Consider the following 22,413-nt stretch of genomic DNA (forward strand, 5'->3'; position numbering starts at 1 on the left):
AGCACTAGAAAGGATACACATTTTAGTTTTATAGCTACTAAAATCATTGAAAAAAGCTGATAGTGTTTCCATATTTGTCCCAACTTCTTACTTCTTGTGATATGCTTCTCTACATACTTTTTTTTTTTTTTTTTTTTTTTTAACACTGCTACTATGTAATGTTTACAAATTTGAGGGCCACTTGTGCCATTTTGCACCTACCTTGCCAATGGGAAGAGAGTGACTCCACCAAAAGGCTCTGAGACAGATTTTGTCAGTAGACCCTCTGGACAAAGGTTCCTTTTTTTTATATAATCTAAGCAGGGTTGCTGTCATGCACATGTGGGTCCTGCTGCATATCTGTCTGCAGCTCAAACTTGTCATGCAGAAATTCCTCAATTGTTTTCCCCGATCTTGTCTCATAAACAGCTCCTGTGGCAGTGGGCAGGAGGAAGCTGGAAAACTCTGGCACTGGAGTTTTGGCACTTTTTAAATTTAAAGCAGTTCATAGTTTTAAGGTTAAAGATTGGGTTAGTGCAGGTTTTAGAACAACCTTAACCATTTTGACGCGGGTCGGGACCAAGACATTTCTACAGGAATGTAACACTTTCATGCACGAAGAAGAACTGGGTAAACAGCTTTATGGGGAGGTTCTGTAAATGTCACCATCCTTCCTGAAGACCCTACAGATAGAGCTTTCTTACCTTGCCACATGGTAAAGAATATGTCATCCCAGTAGAACACCACAATCTATTTCTTGTACTAGAGTGGTTTACAATCAGTGGAAGGCCTTATGACTCCTAGTTGGAGCACGGTGTCAGCACAGTAGCATTCTTTAACCCAGAGCAAAGTTAATGATGGAACTGTGCAGTGTAATAGCTCTTCCAGAAAAAAAAAAACAAAAAACACACTTTGCACTAGGATGCAAAGTTTTATTATTTTTTTATTATCTGAGGCCTTATGGATGGAAGAAAGAGCACAGGAGGAAGAAGAGGTGTCCCACTGCTACCGCATTGCAAGTGACCAATACAGGGGCAGTTCTGTACAGTGGCTCAAGATGCAGAGGAGCACCTGGGGTTCTCTTGGGATATTCCAGATACTTCCATCCCACTGGAGGAAAGGGAGGAGGAGAACTAGAAGTGGGAGATGGGCTGGGGAACAGGAAAGGAGAACAAAAGGTACACAGGGCAGTGCATCTGAAACGTGCATCATATGACAAGGATTAGAAAGGGCATTTTGCTGCAATGCAGTCATGTGCGTTAATTAAGTATTGCACCCACCCCTTTCTGTGGGGGTGTGCATTTATGGGAGACCGATTGTTGTGTTTGGCATTTGACAAAGGGCACAGGCCTGAAAGGTTGTACCTTTATTTGCAATAAATCAGTAAGGCCCGGTTCACATTAGCGGTGGCCGTCCGGAATCGCCGTGCCGGAGCCGGACCGCTTGCAGAACGGACGGAACGGACGCACGGCAATAGCAATGAAAGCCTATGCGTCCGTTCACATGCGTCCGTTCTGCCGGACCGGAGCCGGACCGGATCCGGACCGGATCCGGACTCCGGCGTCCGTTCCAACATGCGCTATTTTTTGTTCCGGCTCCTCCGGCAGCCGTATCCGGGGCGGAGCCGGACTGCACCATCCGGCCAATACAAAGTAATGAGAACCGGAGAGCGCACAACACACTGGCTACAAAAACCGGACGTTCTACCCCACTTCCTATGCATTTTGGATGGGGACCACATGGAGTTCACAGAGTGGGGCAGCAGCGATTTCATGCTGGAGCTCTAGGCAGCAACATGTCTGATATAAGTCTGATAACGAGGAGGCGAACAACAGAGAATTCCCAGGTATACGAAAAATGCCTGGATCCATGGTCCCAACTGCAGTCTCTGTATCCACGGATGGTCTCCACACGTCCACCTGTCTCCAACAATGACCCCAGACCCTTCTGCTGACCTCCCAGACCCCAGGTATTTACAGGTTGTTATCTCCTTAAGAAACCGGATCCGGACCGCAACCGTGTTCACACCGCACGGAAACCGGATGCAAACGGACCGGATCCGGACCGGATCCGGATAGGAACCGTACGGATCAGGTCCGGTCCGGATACGGTGCGGTCCGGACATCCGGTGCGGTTTTGACAAAACCGCAAGTGTGAACGGGGCCTAAGGCTGGAGTCTGCACATGTTTACCTGGTTGAATGACCTTCCTTGGACTTGGTTGTAAATGTATGGTTTGGTGAATCATCGTTTCTGGTTAATTCCTAGGTGCTGTCAAACACCACATTCAAGGTTGGTACTTCACAGAACCATGTACGAGAAGGAGGGGAAGTTAGGGAAGAATTTCCCACAATTATCCTTGGTATCTCAGGTCAAGCCCCTTCATCCAATATGATTGCCTGGATTCTAAGCTGTAGGGAAACAGACTCCTGTCCAAGTGATAAAAGAAAGAAACAAATACCATGTATCCTCTCTGACAGGCCACTCCTCTTGAAGCAAGACCACTGTGGAAAATAGAAATTAAGCATGATAAAGCCGTTATATATAAAATACTAGAAAAGACTTCTTCCCTGAATTTAGTTCTTCTGAAGACCTTTCACCCCCTCCCAACCCAAGACCAGTTATTTCACCACTACCGTTGGCCTTAGAAACAGCAAAGTCTGGAGAGCCCCTAACAGTTTTGGCAGCCTGACTCATGCAACAGAGTTGGACAGGCTGGATAGTGGCTGAAGAAGAGCAGGTGATTATACTACCACTCTGCATTGATGGCAGCCTGAGCAGAATGTTATATGGGGGGGGGGGGTGTTACAACTGGAATGCAGCACTTGATGTATGGGAGGGAGAATCAGACGGGAAGCACTTATATATGGTTTGGGAGAGGATAGGATGGCAACACTAGTTATATAGGGGAAGTGGTTATCCACAATATACCGTATTTTTCGGACTATAAGACGCTCCGGACTATAAGACGCACCTAGATTTAGAGGGCAAAAACCAGGAAAAAATTAAAAAATACTAAATCTAGGTGCCTCCATGGTCCAGGAGTCTCCTATAGACCTTTAACCTCCCCCTAAGATGTTTCTAAGTTATACTGCCCAGCTACACTAACCACTTCTGCCCCACCAACTACACTAACAACTGATACCTCACCCCCAGCTACACTATACTTCACTAACCACTGATGTATCCCCCCACCCAGCTACACTATACTTCACTAACCACTGATGTATCCCCCCACCCAGCTACACTATACTTCACTAACCACTAATGTATCCCCCCACCCAGTTACACTATACTTCACTAACCACTGATGTATCCCCCCACCCAGCTACACTATACTTCACTAACCACTAATGTATATCCCCCCCCACCCAGCTACACTATACTTCACTAACCACTGATGTATCCCCCCACCCAGCTACACTATACTTCACTAACCACTGATGTATCCCCCCACCCAGCTACACTATACTTCACTAACCACTGATGTATCCCCCCACCCAGCTACACTATACTTCACTAACCACTGATGCATCCCCCCCACCCAGCTACAGTATACTACACTTGGAGGAAAGAGGAAACAAAGCGCCGGCACTGCTATCAAACACATTTATTCATGGCAGGGTGAATAAAAACGCATATGTCCATGCAAGAATTTGTATAAAACAACACATACCGTTGGTATCAATTGGGAGGAGCGGTGGGTGCAAAAGGTGGTGGTGGTGCGGTGCCTGACGGCCGTTTCGCGCTATTTGCGCTTCTACGGAGGCTGCAGCCTCCGTAGAAGCGCAAATAGCGCGAAACGGCCGTCAGGCACCGCACCACCACCACCTTTTGCACCCACCGCTCCTCCCAATTGATACCAACGGTATGTGTTGTTTTATACAAATTCTTGCATGGACATATGCGTTTTTATTCACCCTGCCATGAATAAATGTGTTTGATAGCAGTGCCGGCGCTTTGTTTCCTCTTTCCTCCATGTCTACAAACCACTTTGGCCTGAGCACGCTGAGAATGCATGGCGCTTGACACATACCCTTATGCATTGGATTGTGTTGCCTTTCTCCTCCCCCCTCCTCCCTGGATGGTAGACGGCTTGCTGTGCCAGCATTTCCTTTTTTCCTTTTTACCTTCATACAGTATACTACACTTCACAAAGCCCTGTTACCTCCCCCCCCCCCCCCCCCCCCGAACCTAGCTACACTAATTGACCATTACTATTAAACTAAAAGCTCACCCATAATGAGGAGGTTCGTGGCAGCAGAGTTATCCGGAGGTGTTCCAGCATAGCAGCTGCTGCTGCAATCTGTATGCCGGTGTCCATCGTCTTGTCGCCCGAGTGGCGGCAGTGGGATCAGCTGTACATCTCCCTGGGTGGCGTAGCAGCAGCCGATGCAATCATCTGCAATGCCTATGTGTATCTGCGGCTTGTCCCCCGAGCGGCTCCAGCAGCAGCGTAATCCGCGATAACTCCCCGGGTGGCATGGCTGTAGGTGCTAAGATTGCTTATGCATGCGTCTCTTCTGCCCCGCATCAGCCGCGTGTCATTGTAATACAGGCACAGCGGGACATCTTCAGCCACGTTACTATCAGCGTCCGGCAGAGACCTCTGAACTGCTTCCTTATTGGTTCGCCACATGACCCCGGCGCACGTGCGACGCAGGTCATCAGAGGGCATGTGGAAAACTTCAAGGGGGCCGAATACTTTTGCAAGCCACTGGATTTCTAGATGCATGCTAACAATTCTTTTTTCATCCATTGACATTAGAGATGTCGCGAACCTCCGATTTTCGGTTCGCGAACCTTCGCGGAAGGTTTGGTTCGCCGAAAAGTTCGCGAACCGCAATAGACTTCAATGGGGATGCAAACTTTGAAAAATAGAAAAAAATTATGCTGGCCACAAAAGTGATGGAAAAGATGTTTCAAGGGGTCTAACACCTGGAGGGGGGCGTGGCGGAGTGGGATACATGCCCAAAGTCCCGGGGAAAAATCTGGATTTGACGCAAAGCAGCGTTTTAAGGGCAGAAATCACATTGAATGCTAAATTGCAGGCCTAAAGTGCTTTCAAACATCTTGCATGGGTATACATCAATCAGGGAGTGTAATTAGAGTTCTGCTTCACACTGACACACCAAACTCACTGTGTAACGCACCGCAAACAGCTGTTTGCATTGTGACGGCCATGCTGGACTGGTGCGCACTGTGGCGAGAGTGTAGGCAGTGGCGGTTTTCAAGCCCATATGGTGGCCGGGCTGTGGTAGCTCAATGATAGAACAACAGTGACTGTCCAGCTGATCAAATTTGGTCTGTCCACAATGAAGCAACAACCTTATTATCTTCTTGTATGTAGGTAGGCATAGGTAGGTGTCCCAGTAGTTAGCTAGGCATAGGTAGGAGTCCCAGTATAGGTAGGTAGGCATAGGTAGGAGTCCCAGTATAGGTAGGTAGGCATAGGTAGGTGTCCCAGTAGTTAGCTAGGCATAGGTAGGAGACCCAGTATAGATAGGTAGGCATAGGTAGGTGTCCCAGTAATTAGCTAGGCATAGGTAGGAGTCCCAGTATAGGTAGGTAGGCATAGGTAGAAGTCCCAGTATAGGTAGGTAGGCATAGGTAGGTGCCTCAGTAGTTAGCTAGACATAGGTAGGAGACCCAGTAGTTAGCTAGGCATAGGTAGGAGACCCAGTATAGGTAGGTAGGCATAGGTAGGTCCCCTAGTATAGGTAGGTAGGTGTCCCCGTATAGGTAAGTAGGTGCCCCAGTAGTTAGGTAGGCATAGGTAGATAGTTAGGCAGGGCCTGGCTGGCACAGTAATAACAATTACCAAGGTCCAGCTGCAACAGATAGGGCTGTATAATGTTAGTGAGCAACACACAAAAAAATAAAAACCACATCTGGAAAATATTATCTCTCAAAAGAGCTGTTGAGGGGTGTTATTTTAGCAATAACAATCAGCCAGGAGCAAGCCAAGACCAAGAACCTTACTAATCTTTCCCTAGGAGAACAAGTCTGCAGCAGCTGTCCCTAGTCTTTCTCTAGCAGCCACACGAGTGAGTGTAATGGCCGGCAAGCCTGCCTTATATAAGGGGGGGTGGGGCTCCAGGGCTTAGTGTAGCCTGAATGGCTACAATGTGCCTGCTGACTGTGATGCAGAGGGTCAAAGTTGACCCTCATAGTGCATTATGGGGCGAATCGAACTTCCGCAAAAGTTTGCTTGGTCCAGGCAAACGCGAACCCCCAAAGTTCGCCTGGAACCGTTCGCCGGCGAACCGTTCGCTACATCTCTAATTGACATTGTATAGTAACAGCATTCCTTTGCAGAGCTGGGACAAAGGTCTGCTAGCACCCAAGCCTGAGACATCAAAATGCGCCCCACCATCCCTCCCACTCCAGCCGTCACACACTGATTGCTATTAGACTAGTGTCTGCGCCCCAGAGCCCCCAACCCCAATCTCTAGTCATCTGGCTTGCAGTCAGTGCCATGTATACCCTTTTCTTATTAATTTCTGCTTCAAACACAATAGGGGAAGGATAGCTGAGTGAGTTGTGCGCCCCCTCCTACACTGCGCCCTGAGGCTGGAGCCTCTCTCGCCTCTGCCTCGCCCCTGTTCCTTTGTAGCCCGAACTTCCATGTTTTTGTTCTAACTAGTGGTGTTTTTTGTAGCGGTTTTTATTTGGAATGTACATTAAAGCGGAATATAACCCTGCATTTCAACTTTGCTCTAAAACATTATTTACAGTATATTATACGCAACCAGCATTTTTTTTTTACTAGACCAGCATTGGAAGGGTTACACAGGGCTTTAAAGTTCCTGGAGATTTCTGCAGACGCATCCGAAGCTGAAATAGATACATTTTGTTTACATAAATGTATCTAAGTGTTGAATGTGACTCACTCTCTCTCACTGAGAAGGAGCTTGGAGGACAGCCAAAGAGTGTGTAACATTTATCAATAGATAAATCTAACTAAATAGAATGTAACAATCTGAACTTCTGCATATCTCTCCAGGGAACTTGAAACCTCTGTGTTTAACCCTTCCAATGCTGGTCTAGTAAAAAAAAAAATGCTTTTTGCATATAATATGCTGTAAATAATGTTTTAGAGCAAAGTTGAAATGCTGGGTTATATTCCGCTTTAAAGAGACTCTGAAGCGAGTCTAAATCCACGTTTTTATCTTCTATTTATGTAAAGCACTATAGCTAGTGCTAAAATGTCACATCCCTGTGGCAAAACAAGGGATTAATACCCCCCAAATCCCCTGTGCAAAATCCACAACTTTTGTGGTTGTGGATTTTGCTACCCATGGAGGCAGAGCTTTGAGCTGCAGCTCTGCCTCCATGCGCGTCAGTCTGCCCGCGGATCTCCGCCTCTCTCCGCCCCTCTCAGTGAAGGAAGATTGAGAGGGGTGGGGAGAGGCGGCGATCAGCCGTGATTGACGCAGGAAGAGGCAGAGCTACAGTCCTAAGCTCTGCCTCAAGCAGGAAGCGCTCCCCGGACTTAGCAGAGGGGATTTGGGGGGTATAAACCCCTCATTTTGCCACGGGGATGCAGCGTTTTAGCACTAGCTATAGTGCTTAACATAAATAGAAGTTACAAACGTGGATTTAGACTTGCTTCAGAGTCTCTTTAAGAGTGATGGTATAAAATATGATTTCAGGGAGTGGCTGATATACAAGTAGGTGTGGGATTTCATATGATGTGACTTTTAAGGATGCACACACCATTGCAAGTGGTACAGGGAATTTACTTTATGCACATAGCAGTTTAAGTATACATTACAGGATGTGGTAAAAGGCATTTTCAGATCTATATTTGATCAATAAAATAATTGGACATCTATCAAGAGGGCTTATATTAAAAAGAATATGGCATTCGGGGGCGTGGCCGGCAATGGAGGAGTAAGGACGTCTTGCTGCTGAGCTCCCGGGCCCGCATGTTATTTCAGAAACTAAATGCATCAATCTCTCTCTCCCTGATGCTTAAAAGGGTATGGATAAAGTGAAGAAGAGCAGGAGCAAACATCGAAAGCAAACTACACCACCTCAGCGCCCTGTGACCCGATATTTCCAGGCACTTGCACCGAGCTCCGAGGCCTCCAAGATGGCGGACCCGAACACATCATCTCCGCAAACCGCTAGCCAGCCCAGACCGGGTCCTGCTGCCATGAGCAACTTGGAAGATATATGGAAATACCTCCGCTCACTTCCAGCCAAGCAGGACCTAGACGAGCAGACGGAGCGCATTGTGTCCTCCACGAGGTCGGAAATCGCCTCCATCCGCGCTGACATCTCAGGTCTCACAGGCCGGGTCTCCGCAACAGAGACGGACATTGCCCAGCTGAGAGCTGAAATTGCCTCCCTAAGAGAATCCAACGAGAAGCAACAGGCTCTTACTCGAACCACGAGATACCAGATGGAGGACCTCCAAAATAGGGGACGGCGAAATAACATTAGGATCCGCGGAATCCCTGAGACAGTCCCTGCGGAGGAGATCATACCGACGCTGAGCTCCCTGTTCAACGGACTCTTGAACCGCCCTGCAGCCCAGAAGCTTAAGTTCGACCGCGCGCATAGAGCCCTCCGGGCTGCGCCCACTAACCGTGAACAACCGCGGGACATTATCTGCAGGCTGCACAATTTCAAAGACAAGGAGGACATCATGGTCGCGGCGCGCGCCAGCGGACCGTCAGACCATGACGGAGCTGAAGTCACACTCTACCAGGACTTGGCGCCATTCACTCTCGCCCAACGTAGAGCCCTGCGTCCTCTTATACAGGCCTTGAAACAGGAGGGCATATCATACCGCTGGGGATTCCCGTTTCAGTTGATCGCCACCAAAGGAACCCAGGTCTGCTCCCTGCGCCATCCCCGTGACCTACCCGCATTTCTGGAGGCCCTCTCACTGGCTGCCGTAGACCTGGCGGAATGGGACCCTGACTCTCCGGAATTTGGTAGGCCGCAGAAAGCAAAAAAGCACCCTCGAGATCCTGCGTGAGTACTGCCACTTTGCTCTCCCTTTCCTCCCATGTTTTGGCTACCTTGGAGATTAACGATGGTCGTAAACCTTCCTTCCCCCCTGAAATCCTCGCTATAGTAGACAGACTTTATCAAGTTCATTGGGGGCACGCTTGCACCATCTGAGACCTCCATCCCACACATGCCCGCGATCTACCTCGGGGTCCCCACTTATTGGTCCTCCGACCTTCCATGCCCTCTCCCAGCACGATGATGAGTTGCTGCTCTCCCTCCCGGACTGATGATACACACTAGATATCCCCACTTGCTTGATCGACCCTTTGGAACCCATTTTCCTCCATGTACGTTTTTGATCATGCTACTGATTATCATTATGTGTTGGCTTACTATGATAAGGTATCCATGTCAGCGTCTATATGTGAACTGGGAATGTGTAACGGCTTGGGGGAAGCAGGGAACGGCTCTAGGCCGGAGGGGGTGTGGAGGGTGGGGGACCTGAACTTAACTTAGTAGTGGGACAAATAGAGGGATGATTTATGGACACACCTGGGACTATTGCAGGGGAACCATATAGGCCCTAGGCTGTATCAGATGTAGCTCTCCCCTTGGGGCTATACTTTAAGCAGATCGGTGCACCGCTACTGGAGTCGTGCCCCTGCATGACAGGCATCCATGACCAATATAGAAATATATATATAGGCTACCAACACCACGGACTTCAAGCGGGGAACAAAAGGGGGGGGGGTCATCTGGGCTGCCCACAGAAGTTAAGCTCTAGCTGAGACAGGGATTAGTGCCGAGCCTATAGCTTAGGCAGCTAAGTTACCTTTTATTACTCAATGTTAATTTAATAGATGTTATACAAGTCTTTCTTCTGATACCCTTAGTTATGCATGTTTATGTAATATACCACTATACATGCGGCTGCCCGGGAGTGAGGGAGCTCACTTGCTGATTCACTGTGGGCACACTTACCCCAGGGCGACGCGCCGATACAAAGGGGAACCCCTACGGTTCCCTGGGAATCGAGTTGAGATCCATCCTGGACCTGGACCCGAAAAGGTCCACTCCAGGAACAAAGGTTGAAATGTTAATGACACTTTTGTGTTCTGCGTGGCTCTTTACACGCATCTTTGTTCTTTTTCCCTTTCTGTTCCTTTTCTTCTACCTCTTTCCCCTATCAATCCTACCTGCTATATGGGGTCGTGCGCCATGCCTGGTCCGCTCTCGGATCATGACAATTCCATCAGTCACTTAAATTACTTTCACTCAATGCCAGAGGGTTAAATGTACCTGAAAAGAGGTCGTCTGTACTACACCTATGCCACAAGGAGAGAGCTAACGTAGTCTGTCTACAAGAAACGCACTTCAAGGGCCCAAAACCACCCAGGCTCTTCAATAGGTTCTATAGAACTGCGTTCTTCAGCTCCCCGCAATCATCAAAGATCAAAGGGACTGCCATTCTAATCTCACGGGATACCCCCTTCACTTTAACCACTTGAGGACCTAGGGCTTTCTACCCCTTAAGGACCGGCCACTTTTTTTCCATTCAGACCACTGCAGCTTTCACGGTTTATTGCTCGCTCATACAACCTACCACCTAAATGAATTTTGGCTCCTTTTCTTGTCACTAATAAAGCTTTCTTTTGATGCTATTTGATTGCTCCTGCGATTTTTACTTTTTATTATATTCATCAAAAAAGACATGAATTTTGGCAAAAAAATGATTTTTTTAACTTTCTGTGCTGACAGTTTTCAAATAAAGTAAAATTTCTGTATACATGCAGCGCGAAAAATGTGGACAAACATGTTTTTGATAAAAAAAAACCCATTCAGTGTATATTTATTGGTTTGGGTAAAAGTTATAGCGTTTACAAACTATGGTGCCAAAAGTGAATTTTCCCATTTTCAAGCATCTCTGACTTTTCTGACCCCCTGTCATGTTTCATGAGGGGCTAGAATTCCAGGATAGTATAAATACCCCCCAAATGACCCCATTTTGGAAAGAAGACATCCCAAAGTATTCACTGAGAGGCATAGTGAGTTCATAGAAGATATTATTTTTTGTCACAAGTAAGCGGAAAATGACACTTTGTGAGAAAAAAAAAAAAAAAAAAAAAAGTTTCCATTTCTTCTAACTTGCGACAAAAAAAAATGAAATCTGCCACGGACTCACCATGCCCCTCTCTGAATACCTTGAAGGGTCTACTTTCCAAAATGGGATCATTTGTGGGGTGTGTTTACTGTCCTGACATTTTGGGGGGTGCTAAATTGTAAGCACCCCTGTAAAGCCTAAAGGTGCTCATTGGACTTTGGACCCCTTAGCGCAGTTAGGCTGCAAAAAAGTGCTACACATGTGGTATTGCCGTACTCAGGAGAAGTAGTATAATGTGTTTTGGGGTGTATTTTTACACATACCCATGCTGGGTGGGAGAAATATCTCTGTAAATGACAATTTGTTAATTTTTTTTACACACAATTGTCCATTTACAGAGATATTTCTCCCACTCAGCATGGGTATGTGTAAAAATACACCACAAAACACATTATACTACTTCTCCTGAGTACGGCGATACCACATGTGTGGCACTTTTTTGCACCCTAACTGCGCTAAAGGGCCCAAAGTCCAATGAGTACCTTTAGGATTTCACAGGTCATTTTGAGAAATTTCGTTTCAAGACTACTCCTCACGGTTTAGGGCCCCTAAAATGCCAGGGCAGTATAGGAACCCCACAAATGACCCCATTTTAGAAAGAAGACACCCCAAGGTATTCCGTTAGTAGTATGGCGAGTTCATAGAAGATTTTATTTTTTGTCACAAGTTAGCGGAAAATGACACTTTGTGAAAAAACACAATTAAAATCAATTTCCGCTAACTTTTGACAAAAAATAAAATCTTCTATGAACTCACCATACTCCTAACGGAATACCTTGGGGTGTCTTCTTTCTAAAATGGGGTCATTTGTGGGGTTCCTATACTGCCCTGGCATTTTAGGGGCCCTAAACCGTGAGGAGTAGTCTTGAAACGAAATTTCTCAAAATGACCTGTGAAATCCTAAAGGTACTCATTGGACTTTGGGCCCTTTAGCGCAGTTAGGGTGCAAAAAAGTGCCACACATGTGGTATCGCCATACTCGGGAGAAGTAGTACAATGTGTTTTGGGGTGTATTTTTACACATACCCATGCTGGGTGGGAGAAATACCTCTGTAAATGGACAATTGTGTGTAAAAAAATCAAAAGATTGTCATTTACAGAGGTATTTCTCCCACCCAGCATGGGTATGTGTAAAAATACACCCCAAAACACATTGTACTACTTCTCCCGAGTACGGCGATACCACATGTGTGGCACTTTTTTGCACCCTAACTGCACTAAGGGGCCCAAAGTCCAATGAGTACCTTTAGGATTTCACAGGTCATTTTTGTTTCAAGACTACTCCTCACGGTTTAGGGCCCCTAAAATGCCAGGGCAGTATAGGAACCCCACTAATGACCCCATTTTAGAAAGAAGACACCCCAAGGTATTCCGTTAGGAGTATGGTGAGTTCATAGAAGTTTTTATTTTTTTGTCACAAGTTAGCGGAAATTGATTTTAATAGTTTTTTTTCACAAAGTGTCATTTTCCGCTAACTTGTGACAAAAAATAAAATCTTCTATGAACTCACCATACTCCGTACGGAATACCTTTGGGTGTCTTCTTTCTAGAATGGGGTCATTTGTGGGGTTCCTATACTGCCCTGGCATTTTAGGGGCCCTAAACCGTGAGGAGTAGTCTTGAAACCAAATGTCGCAAAATGACCTGTGAAATCCTAAAGGTACTCATTGGACTTTGGGCCCCTTAGCGTACTTAGGGTGTAAAAAAGTGCCACACATGTGGTACCGCTGTACTCAGGAGAAGTAGTATAATGCGTTTTGGGGTGTATTTTTACACATACCCATGCTAAGTGGGAGAAATATCTCTGTAAATGACAATTGTTTGATTTTTTTACACACAATTGTCCATTTACATAGAAATTTCTCCCACCCAGCATGGGTATGTGTAAAAATACACCCCAAAACACATTATACTACTTTTCCTGAGTACGGCGGTACCACATGTGTGACACTTTTTTGCAGCCTAGGTGCGCTAAGGGGCCCAACGTCCTATTCACAGGTCATTTTGAAACATTTGTTTTCTAGACTACTCCTCGCGGTTTAGGGCCCCTAAAATGCCAGGGCAGTATAGGAACCCCACAAGTGACCCCATTTTAGAAAGAAGACACCCCAAGGTATTCCGTTAGGTGTATGGCGAGTTCATAGAAGATTTTTTTTTTTGTCACAAGTTAGTGAAAAATGACACTTTGTGAAAAAAAAAACAATAAAAATTAATTTCCGCTAACTTTTGACAAAAAATTAAATCTTCTATGAACTCGTCATACACCTAACATAATACCTTGGGGTGTCTTTTTTTTCTAAAATGGGGTCACTTGTGGGGTTCCTATACCGCCCTGGCATTTTACAGGCCCAAAACCGTGAGTAGTCTGGAAACCAAATGTCTCAAAATGACTGTTCAGGGGTATAAGCATCTGCAAATTTTGATGACAGGTGGTCTATGAGGGGGCGAATTTTGTGGAACCGGTCATAAGCAGGGTGGCCTTTTAGATGACAGGTTGTATTGGGCCTGATCTGATGGATAGGAGTGCTAGGGGGTGACAGGAGGTGATTGATGGGTGTCTCAGGGGGTGGTTAGAGGGGAAAATAGATGCAATCCATGCACTGGGGAGGTGATCGGAAGGGGGTCTGAGGGTTTGGCCGAGTGATCAGGAGCCCACACGGGGCAAATTGGGGCCTGATCTGATGGGTAGGTGTGCTAGGGGGTGACAGGAGGTGATTGATGGGTGTCTCAAGGTGTGATTAGAGGGGGGAATGGATGCAAGCAATGCACTGGCGAGGTGATCAGGGCTGGGGTCTGAGGGCATTCTGAGGGTGTGGGCGGGTGATTGAGTGCCCTAGGGGCAGATAGGGGTCTAATCTGATAGGTAGCAGTGACAGGGGGTGATTGATGGGTAATTAGTGGGTGTTTAGGGTAGAGAATAGATGGAAACACTGCGCTTGGGTGGTGATCTGATGTCGGATCTGCGGGCGATCTATTGGTGTGGGTGGGTGATCAGTTTGCCCGCAAGGGGCAGGTTAGGGGCTGATTGATGGGTGGCAGTGACAGCGGGTGATTGATGGGTGGCAGTGACAGGGGGTGATTGATGGGTGGCAGTGACAGGGGGTGATTGATGGGTGATTGATAGGTGATTGACAGGTAATCAGTGGGTTATTACAGGGGAGAACAGATGTAAATATTGCACTGGCGAATTGATAAGGGGGGGTCTGAGGGCAATCTGAGCGTGTAGGCGGTCGATTGGGTGCCCGCAAGGGGCAGATTAGGGTCTGATCTGATAGGTAACAGTGACAGGTGGTGATAGGGAGTGATTGATGGGTGATTGATGGGTAATTAGTGGGTGTTTAGAGGAGAGAATAGATGGAAACACTGCGCTTGGGTGGTGATCTGATGTCGGATCTGCGGGCGATCTATTGGTGTGGGTGGGTGATCAGATTGCCCGCAAGGGGCAGGTTAGGGGCTGATTGTTGGGTGGCAGTGACAGGGGGTGATTGATGGGTGATAGGTGATTGGCAGGTGATTGACAGGTGATCAGTGGGTTATTACAGGGAAGGACAGATGTAATTAATGCACTGGCGAATTGATAAGGGGGGGGGGGGGGTCTGAGGGCAATCTGAGCGTGTGGGCGGGTGATTGGGTGCCCGCAAGGGGCAGATTAGGGTCTGATCTGATAGGTAACAGTGACAGGTGGTGATAGGGGGTGATTGATGGGTAATTAGTGGGTGTTTAGAGAAGATAAAAGATGTAAACGATACATTTGGGAGGTAATCTGACGGCGGGTTTGCGGGCGATCTAATGGTGTGGGTGGGTGATCAGATTGCCCGCAAGGGGCAGGTTAGGGGCTGATTGATGGGTGGCAGTGACAGGGGGTGACAGGGGGTGATTGATGGGTGATAGGTGATTGGCAGGTGATTGACAGGTGATCAGTGGGTTATTACAGGGAAGAACAGATGTAATTAATGCACTGGTGAATTGATAAGGGGGGGTCAGAGGGCAATCTGAGCGTGTGGGCGGGTGATTGGGTGCCCGCAAGGGGCAGATTAGGGTCTGATCTGATAGGTAAAAGTGACAAGTGGTGATAGGGGGTGATTGATGGGTGATTGATGGGTAATTAGTGGGTGTTTAGAGGAGAGAATAGATGTAAACAATGGATTTGGGAGGTGATCTGATGTCGGATCTGTGGGCGATCTATTGGTGTGGGGGGGTGATCAGATTGCCCGCAAGGGGCAGGTTAGGGGCTGATTGATGGGTGGCAGTGACAGGGGGTGATTGACGGGTGATTGATGGGTGATTGACGGGTGATTGACAGGTGATTGACAGGTGATCAGGGGGATAGATGCATACAGTAAACAGGGGGGGGGGGTCTGGGGGGGGGGTCTGGGGAGAATCTGAGGGGTGGGGGGTGATCAGGAGGGGGCAGGGAGCAGGGGGGGGGATAAAAAAAAAAATAGCGTTGACAGATAGTGACAGGGAGTGATTGATGGGTGATTAGGGGGGTGATTGGGTGCAAACAGGGGTCTGGGGGGTGGGCAGGGGGGGGTCTGATGGGTGCTGTGGGCGATCTTGGGCAGGGGGGGGAGAAATCAGTGTGCTTGGGTGCAGACTAGGGTGGCTGCAGCCTGCCCTGGTGGTCCCTCGGACACTGGGACCACCAGGGCAGGAGGCAGCCTGTATAATACACTTTGTAAACATTACAAAGTGTATTATACACTTTGTATGCGGCGATCGCGGGGTTAACATCCCGCCGGCGCTTCCGTATAGCCGGCGGGATGTTGCGGCGAGCGAGCGGTGACAGGCGCCGGCGGAGGATCGCGTCACGGATGACGCGATCGCTCCGCCCATGCCCTTAAATGGACCGCCGCCTCTGTGGGTGAGGCCGTCCTGCAGGGCTCCACTTCCCCGCCGCCCCTGTGTAGTGGGCGGTCGGGAAGTGGTTAATAGAGCAATATCAAGATCCACAAGGCAGATTTAATTTGATTAAAGGTACATTGCATAATCAAAAGATCACTATAGGCTCATTTTATGCTCCTAATACTCAGCAGACGACCTTTTTCCAGGCATTTATGGCGAAACTCCATGCTTTTGCCGAAGGCAGTGTCCTCCTAGGAGGGGACTTAAATATGGCTCTAGATCCGGAACTAGATTCCTCCTCAAAAAAGTCATCGGTCTCTCATGTAGCTCTACGTAAATGTAAATCACTACTACGATCCATGCAACTAGTAGATGTATGGAGGCTTCACAATCCATCCGCAATTGATTATACATATTACTCATTTCCCCACAATGCATATACCAGGATAGACTATATCTTCGTCTCCCATAACCTCCTTTCAGTATCCACAGCCCCCTCTATTGGAAACATTTCCCTATCTGATCATGCTCCAGTCTCTGTAGACTTAGCCATCGGGGAAAATAGACGAGGTCCTGCTTCCTGGCGGTTAAACAATTCTCTCCTGGAGGATAAACAGGTCTTCCAGAGAATCAAACGGGAACTGGAGGAATTCTTCGAGATAAATGCTACGGGAGATATGTCCCCCATCACGATCTGGGAAACACAAAAATGCTTTACGCGAGGACTTCTGATTAGGGAAGGGGCGAGGAAAAAGCGGGAAAGGGATAAAGACATTAATGACATCCTGATATCGATTAGTGAGCTAGAACAGAAACATAAAAGAGATAGAGCCCCTACAACACTGACTACTCTTACAAATCTGAGAGAAAAACTCAAATCACTATTATTCTTTAAAGTTAAATATGCAGCCCTGCGTTGTCGGCGCACTTTCTACGAGTTTGGCAACAAGTGTAGCTCAATACTGGCCAAAGCATTAAAAACCCAACAATCCTCAAACTACATACCTTGTATCAAGGATAAACGTTCAGTAATGCATTATAAATATGAAAAGATTGCAGAGACCTTCAAGGATTTTTACTCCAACTTATATAATCTCCCTCACCGTTACCCTGCATCCAATGTAGAGGCCAAGCAGAGTAGAATAGCGGACTATATTAAACAATCACAGATGCCGAAGCTATCCCCAGAAGACGCTAAAATGCTAGAGGACCCATTCACAGAAGACGAATTACACATAACCCTCTCTCAAACGCCCTCAGGCAAAGCACCAGGCCCAGATGGCTATACAGCAGAATATTACAAGAAATTCGCACAGCAATTATCCCCACATCTCCTCAAAACATTTAATGCCATCTCTGACCCCCTCCTGGGTGGGAATCCCTTCCCCCCTCAAATGCTCGAATCCCATATCTCCGTAATCCTAAAGGAAGGTAAAGATCCGGCTCAGTGCCAGAGCTTCAGGCCTATATCTCTGCTTAATGTAGATCTGAAGATCTATGCGAAAATGCTGGCAAATAGATTGGCCCCCCTCATCCCTTCAATAATTCATTACGATCAGGTGGGGTTTGTCTGGGGCCGAGAGGCCAGAGACAACACCATTAGAACTCTGAACATCATGCATTGGGTGAGGTCTCAGTCCATACCAACTCTCTTGCTGTCAACGGACGCAGAGAAAGCCTTTGACAGGGTGGACTGGGACCTCATTGCAGGCACACTTAAGCATATAGGTCTGCCAGATAGTATGCTTGGTTGTATCCTGGCTCTCTATACATGCCCCACTGCTAGGGTGAAAGCAAACGGAACATTATCAGACCAATTCCATATACGTAATGGCACCCGCCAGGGCTGCCCTCTCTCGCCCCTAATCTTTGCGCTTTCTTTGGAGCCGTTCCTGTGCACAGTCCGAAATAATCCTGACATACAGGGAGTCACTTTTCCCAACTCTACTCACAAAATAGCTGCATATGCGGATGACCTCATGTTTTTTCTCACAAACCCCCACGTCTCACTACCAAATTTGCTGGCCGAATTCAAAAACTATGGAGAGATATCAAACATGTCCATCAATTACGACAAGAGTGAAGCATTAAGCTTACAACTCCCAGGAGAACTCAAGACGCTTTTACAAAGTAATTTTCCCTTTAAATGGCCCACTCGCTCGCTGAAATATCTGGGCATTCAGATCACACCTAACCCCAGAGACCTGGTATCTGCAAACTTTACCCCTGCCCTGCACCGCATTAAACAGGACTTGCAGTCTTGGGACAAGCCCCAGTTCTCCTGGTTTGGGAGGAGTTGTATCATCAAAATGACGATAATGCCACGTCTTCTATACTTGTTCCAGACAATGCCCATCTTCATCCCCTCATCATACTTCACGCAATTAAGGAGAACCTTTTCCCAATTTATCTGGAACGGTAAGAAACCCAGGTTAAAATATACTGTTCAAACTGCTCCCAAGGAATCAGGGGGGATGGCGGTCCCAAATCCACGCCTATATTACGTTGCAGCCTCTCTGATCAGGGTGATTGACTGGCACAGGCACGGCTCCATCAAGCGATGGGTGAGTATGGAAGAGGAGCTACTAGGAAGCTCACTGAAAGGTAGACCTTGGTCTATTCACCCCTTGAAAGTAAACTCGGCAGCCACTATTCCCCAACAGACCATTCGCATACTAGCTAAATATAGGGAAATGCCACTTATTTCACCCTGGCCGTCTCCCCTGATGCCCATTTTAGGTAATGAGAGTTTCCCTATGGGACTTGGCCCAAGAGGCTATGCCCCATGGAAATTAGGTACCATCCTTAGAGCTCACCACTTGATATCAGGGGGGAAATGGACAGAACTGGAGGCCCTACGTTCATCCTTGGGCTCCCCAGCGTTAGATATTTGGAGCCTTATCCAATTCAGGCACTTTCTACTCTCCCAGGGAACGATAGCGAGTTTTGACAGACGCGTTACTCCACTTGAGCACGCCTGTATGGGAGAGGGCCCTATCCGTGGCACTATATCCCTGGTATATTCCCTCCTAAACGCTACTGAGGAACCCTGTCAAGCATATAGAATTAAGTGGGAGGAGGACCTAGAAATGACCTTTACGGACAAACAATGGGGGAAAATTTTAATATTTGCCCACAAGTCCTCTATCTCATCTCGAAGCCAGGAAGCAGGATACAAAGTCTTTACCAGATGGTACCTGACCCCCTCCAGACTCAATAAAATGTTCCCCTCGGTCTCCCCATTGTGCTGGAGATGCGAACTGGAGACGGGCACGTTGCTACACACATTCTGGTCATGTAATAAACTTAGGCAGTTTTGGAGTGATGTAAGAGATATCATGCACTCTCTCACAGATCATCTCCCCCCTGACTCGCCCGCCTTCTTCCTATTACATCATAATCAATGGTCAATTAGACGTTACAAAAAAACCCTTACAAGACACCTAGTCAACGCGGCTAAAGTTGTAATTGCCCGACGCTGGAAATCACCAGACCCCCCCACAATTAAAGAGTGGCTCAGGGAGATTGATTGGGTGCAAAAGATGGAGGATCTCACCTCTACTATACATGAAAGACGAGACCAATTTATGAAGACTTGGGTGGGCTGGTTTGAGTTCATCGAAACACCCCGCTATGTCTCCCTCTCTTCTAGCTAACACCTCTCTTCCCCCTCCCCACCCTGGGAGGGACCACTGCCCACATCCGACCTCTAAGATAGTTACCCCTGGCAAACTTAAAACTGACACTAAGCGGCACCGGGTAAGGCGCGCGACCCTTTCCACTCCTCTACCTCTCTTCCCTTCTTCTCCCTTTTCACTAAACCCTTTTCTCTCTTCTTCTATCTTTATATATGTTATACACTCTCATCCCTAGTAAAATAAGCATTCCTCTAGAAACCTGCTGACGCAATTGTGGACTCTATACAAAGTACCAACCTGAGCCCAATCTATAAGAAGAATCCCATTACAAGCATGGGAGTCCGGGGTATGAACCCTTCCGGGCCCTGGCCTCTCACTAGGATGCACTCTACACAGCTCAAAAGACTCTTCCTATTCTCATCCATCTACTATTGGAATGGAACTCTCTTTGGTCAATCAAGGACTGGACTAGTCATACCAATACCGAAACTTACCTTTTTCACTACCCGCCAGTACAGGTTATCTGCCGGGGAATCTATATGTATATTTGACTAGAAATGTTCACTCCTATAACAGCTTTGACGTGTTATATTCTTGTATGTTGTTTGTACTGGAAAACATTTTTGAAAATAAAAGAATCTTTAAAAAAAAAAAAGAATATGGCATATGCATGTATGTGTGCACACATAATGACAGTACAGTAACAGGAACAACAGGGCTCCACATCCCCATTCTCTGCTCAGCAGTGTATATAGAAATAACCATGTGTTTAGGGTTGGTCCCTGCTATACTGACCATATGAAGGTGTGAAGGACACCATCCGACATCACAAGCATTTGAATGGAAATTCATGGAATATTTTTATTGTTAGCTCAGAGCCAGATGGCTTAGAATCCATATACAAGTCCTGATGCAGAAACTCGTTGGACAGTCACCCAGCTTAAAGGGAACCCGAAGCGAAAAGTATATGGAGGCTGCCTTATTTATTTCCTTTGAAACAATACCAGTTGCCTGGATGTCCTGCTGATCTCTTTGGCTGCAGCAGTGTCTGAATCACACACCTGAAACAAGCATGCATTTAATCTTACTTTTATTTTTGACAGAAACATCATCATCTGATGACCGGCATCCTTGTTTGGGTCTATGGCTAAAAGTATTAGAGGATTAGCAGGACTGCCAGGCAACTGGTATTGTTTAAAATTGAATAAATATGTTAGCCTCTAAATCCCTCTCAAGTCAGGTTAAAGTCAGTTTTTTTTTAACCTCCAGTACTTATATAAGCACTGATCTGTTACACTACAGTGTTTTTTGAGGAATTCATATTACTCACTGTCCTTTAGAGGCGGTTACAGTCTAATGTACATATTAAAGCCTAAGGCCCCAATCACACTCAAAGAGACCCTGAACTGAAAATAAAAAGTCAAAATAACCATACACAGGTCATACTTCCCTCCCGTGTAGTCTACTCCTCAATCTCTTTCTCCTCTCCTGCTTCCCATTTGTCCACTGTGATCAATGGAATTCTCCATCCTCCATTTTAAAAATGGCCATTACCCCATAACCGCTTCCTGGTCAGCACACTGTTAAACTGTAATATCGCCCACTTGAGCCATAAGGAAACATGGACATTACCTTGCACATTCAGTTGTAACTGACAGATGCTGATATATAACTGACAGCAACTGGTACATTACAGTTCTGACAAAATGTTGTCAGAACTGGAAAGGATCACTGTAAGGAGAAAATAGTGAGCTTCTGAGAGGAACTGACGGCGAGGTAAGTATGTAATATTCATTTGCAGCTACGGCATGTGTTTATTTTAAATTATTTTACTCATTTCAGGTTCCCTTTAAAAGCGCAAAACTCCGGCGAGAACAGGCTGCATTTTGCGGGAGTGATTTTTCCGCGATTTAACACAGAAAAATCCCTGGACACTGCAGCGATTTTTCCGCGATCGTGTTTAGCGCTTCTATAGCACTGAAACGCGATCGCCAGGAAATTGCCTGAAGGCTACACGTTTGCGTTTGGCGATTTGCGTTAATCGCTGGCGATTAATGCAAATCACCCAAGTAAGAACAGGCCCAAGGGCAAAACGCTCTAGTGTAAATGGGACCTAAAACCTACTTTGTAGAGCCAGTTAAACTACCAGTGTTTAGAATGTGGAAGGGAATTGAATTGCCTGTACGAAACTTTTGCAAACAAGAGAAAACCGAAAGTCCTTGGCTTGTATGCAATCCACTTTTTCTCCCGACTTATCTCCTAGGAGATACATTTTCATCTTCTGTTAAGAATAACTTTTCTGCACTTTTCAATTGAAAAAGTTCAAAGAGTAGGTGAAAAAGTACTGTCCAAATTATTCTGATTATTTCTGCCTACAAACACCCACACTTATGCTTCATACACACTTGAGATAAAAGTCTTTGGAAAAGGCAAGATCACAGACCAATTTTACCCCCTTCCATGTAGTATGAGAGCCATACCTACACAGTCTATTCTATGGAGCTGCACTCCCCAACAAATAAAATATTTGCAGGATGCTGCACACACAGATGTATGTACACACTCAAAAGATCATTATCTGCAAAAGATCTGTTCCTGCCAAAGATCCATTCCTGCAACATGCATTCATAGTCTATGAGATCTGCAGATCATCATACACACTTGGTTTAACAGACAATCATCTGCAGATCAGATTCAACAGGGTGGATTTTCAGATCTGCAGATGATTGCCAGATATGCAGATGAAGTCTGTTACACCAAGTGTGTATGATGATCTGCAGATCCCATAGACTATGAATGCAATTTGCAGGAATGGATATTTTGCA

General features: G+C 46.6%; 1 protein-coding gene across 1 annotated transcript in view; it reads right to left on the reverse strand.

The window, feature by feature from the left end:
• Positions 1 to 2,465: 2,465 nt before the first annotated feature.
• Positions 2,466 to 22,413, reverse strand: part of EPS15L1 (epidermal growth factor receptor pathway substrate 15 like 1) — a 260,710-nt gene continuing 240,762 nt past the window's right edge. Inside the window, exon 25 of the mRNA XM_068234205.1 lies at positions 2,466 to 2,481. The gene's annotated coding sequence lies outside the window, so the exon portion shown is untranslated. The remainder of the gene's footprint in view (positions 2,482 to 22,413) is intronic.

Source organism: Hyperolius riggenbachi, chromosome 1 (genome assembly GCF_040937935.1).
Source record: "Hyperolius riggenbachi isolate aHypRig1 chromosome 1, aHypRig1.pri, whole genome shotgun sequence".
Taxonomy (NCBI): domain Eukaryota; kingdom Metazoa; phylum Chordata; class Amphibia; order Anura; family Hyperoliidae; genus Hyperolius; species Hyperolius riggenbachi.